Raw genomic sequence first — 3,599 nt, 5'->3', positions numbered from 1 at the left:
ACGCCCACTTACAGTCTGCAGTGGCTGGATTCCCTGCTATTAACCACAGATTTATGGCAGAGGGATCTGATCCAAACTGATATTTGTCATAGAAGGTACAGAAAGGGTTAATGCTGAGGAGTGTGTTAAGAGCTGCTGTATTGATGATGTCATCTTGACTTGAGTGGAAGAATAGGATCATGATTAATAAAACCTACCATTGAAGTCCCTTTTACAGTCTCTGTAGCAATATCTACCATTATTAGTGGAATGTGTACCTAGTCGCTAACACATAATAAACGACACCTCGTTTTGGACAAGGGCCTCTTCTTGTTGGATGAACAAGTGGTTTTCCTCAACCACACTCGACAAAGTGAGCCCTGCAAATCCCTGCCAGGAAGGAAATGGTAAAATGTGACCCATTGATGGCCTGCCTTGATATTCTGATAGTATGAGCCAATCTGTGCCATGGTGAGCAGTGGGGCAGGTTCCGATGAGCTTTGAAGATATCTTCAGACACAACTTTAAGAAGATTAAATCATGGCAATATTTAGCAAGGCAGAATCGACAGATTGAGATTCAGCTGGTAGAATACATTAAAATGAATGGGATTGTCTTTAAATCCACACACAGCAGGTAAAGACATTGAAGAGAATAGGAAATGTTTATTATGTCACAACAAAGTGGGACACATTCATTGTATTTGCAAATAAGGTGGGAATAATCTATTTTGACCACATAAACTTATACAGCAGTATACAGTAACAGCATTGTTATGCTGCAACATAGAAATCCTTTAAGGTCAGGAGAATAAAGCAACATTGAGATACTACATAATTAAAGGAAGGAAGATAAATGGTCACATAAGGCAACAGTAATGATATTTCCAGTAAGATATAATTTTAGAAATGGGCAAATAATATACAAAAGTGGACACATTGGAGAAAACAGTCATTAAGATACAGAATTGACTCCAAACTGGACTCTGAATTGGAGGCTGAATGAGCAAATATGCTTTTGTATTCAATGACCCAGCTTGCCAAGTCATAAATGTTGCATCAGAAAAACTTGAAGTTCTGTAAGTATTTCACAATTACAGGGGAGGTGATGGCCAAGTGGTATTATCTCTGGACTGTTAATCCAGAGACCCAGACAATGTTCTGGGAACCCAGGTTTGAATCCTGCCATGGCAGATGGTGGAACTTGAGTTCAATAAAAATCTGGAATTAAGAGTCTGACCATGAAACCATTGCTGATCGTCAGAAAAGCCTGTCTGGTCACTGATGTTCTTAGGGAAGGAAACTGCCATCCTTACCTGGTCTGGCCTACATGTGACTCCAGAGGCACAGAAATGTGGTTGATACTTAACTGACCTCTGGGGAATTAGGGAAACTGGCCTAGCCAGCGATACACACATTGCATGAATGAATAAATTAAAAAAAAACCTCATGAATTTAAGTTTTAAAAAATGCATTATTAATCAGAAGTGTTCAGCATCCAGAGAAAACTATGGGGAATTTATTTCTCACTCTGTCCAGATTACTGGAAAAATGTGACTATGATGCCTTGAAATCAACCTTCATTAGAGAAAGAATTGTTGTTGGAATTACTGGTAAGAGTTTGTCAGCTTTATTGTGGTCCAAAGAAAATTTTACTTTAGAGAAAGCCATTTAGATGGTGAGACAAGCAAAAATCTGGAAGCAAAGCAGATCAACCTAAGACAAGAAGGTCAACCTCACCATAAGAGATCAGCAGATTCTCTTCAGTTCCTTTGTAACAAAATAAAACAAAGAAACAGTAGAGGAATCAGTGGAGAGAGTTAGCTAGACAGCAGATACTAAGATTCAATGTCAATACTGTACAGCAAGGAATCCTCACAGGCACAAACAGTTCATTCTTAATTGCTTACATTTGCATTATTTCTGTTGTCTTCAAGCTGTTGTGCTGAGTGAATAAATTATTTATCAAATTTAGACTCAACTGCAATCATTTTATGCAGGTGAGCTGCGTTATGGCAGGGGTTGGTAAGCAGAGGGACAGAAGTTTAAAATCAGTACATTTCGGGATTGGATACAACAAACTTTGGCCAGCAGAGCAAGGACTTTGTGCAGATAGTGGATAAGTTTTAAAAACTCTTTGAAAGTCTTTTAAAAGTCCCCTTTAAAAGTCCACATAATTTCACCAAATTGATTGAAACATTATAGAAGTGCTTGAAAGCCATGGGCAGGACCATCACAGGTATAAGGAGATAGTGAGCCATAGGGATGTCAGTGCGATCTCAGAGCAGCAGCCACGTAAGTCCTCAGGAGCTTTGAGGAATTGTGTAAAAGTGTAGGCATTGGCATAGTCGGGGTTGGGGAGAGGGTCGTGAGGAAGGGAAAAGGTGCCAGTGCTTGTAGTAAGCATAGTATGAGAGTAGAGTACTGGTGTGGGTGTGTCAAGGGGAGGAGAGAGACCCTCGAGGGTGAGCAAAGCTGCATGTCATAGGACTCGTTCACCCAGTAATCAGATCCTTTTATGACGTTGAAGAGGGAGGGAGTTGCAAACATACGTAGCAGGTCAGCATCAACCAAAGGGGCACCAGGAGTGCCGCCTTGTGATGGTAGTCTTTGTAGGGAGGGAAAGAGGTGTGGGGAAGGTGGGAATTGGAAACGAAGGGCAGAGAAGGCTGCACAACCTTTGTTTATGAAATGTGGTTAACCAGCTGAGAGGACATATGAATTGTAGCTCAGTTACCATTAGCAGCACTTAAGGAGCTGTTTGCCACTTCAGGAGGTGTTCCAAGCAAATGCCAGCCACTTCTTTACCCATTAAAGGCATACCAGCACCTCCCTGCTATTTCAGTTCTGCAAGCTGCAGGGACTGATTCGAGATACCTCCTTCTCACCCATTGCAGCATAAAGCTCATAGAATTGTTGAGGGTCATGCAGGTCTGTCTCTATCGTCCACTGGGAGTCCTGCTGGTTATAGGTGTTTGGGAGGCCAGCTAATATCTCCATGGGGGAAGATTGGTCCATAAATCACCACAGCTGTGACAGCACCTGCAGCCGCGGTGGAATTCTCAGTCATATGTTTGTCAGTGGGAAAAAGCCTCCAGAAACTCCACCGGTCAGTTCCTGACGTTCAGTATCACTGAGTTCACTAAAGACACCTTTGACTATCACTGGCCTTAACTGCTGCAGCTTCCATTAGCTATTTGGTCAAGCCCGTCACCAGATTGTGGTCACAGATTAAACAGCAGCTAGATCAGAGGGAATCTATACTGATGGAGGGTACAGTGGGCACTGTAACAGTGCATCCTCTGAAACTCCCTCCCCTAAACTCAGAGATGGAAACCTATTCCCCTGATCACTAGAGATATCTGCTCTTGTCCATGACCAAGGTGAGACGGGAATATAATTAGAGGATAATCCATACATGCATTGCCTCTTTTCCAGGGCCTGGGTTTGCTTTCTTTTCCTAAATGTCTCATCTTTACATCTTGTCACGTGAAACCCCACAAGGACATCAGATTGCAGTGCAATTACTCCATCAGAGCACAGGAAGTCATCCATCATCTTGTGGCATTGCAGCCACATTCTAGGAATAATGCCATTGTGGCACTGCAACCAGGTTCTAGG

This window comes from Rhincodon typus, chromosome 14 (genome assembly GCF_021869965.1).
Source record: "Rhincodon typus isolate 14 chromosome 14, sRhiTyp1.1, whole genome shotgun sequence".
Lineage (NCBI taxonomy): Eukaryota > Metazoa > Chordata > Chondrichthyes > Orectolobiformes > Rhincodontidae > Rhincodon > Rhincodon typus.
The sequence above is the reverse complement of the archived record's forward strand: the minus strand, read 5'-3'. Positions refer to the sequence as shown.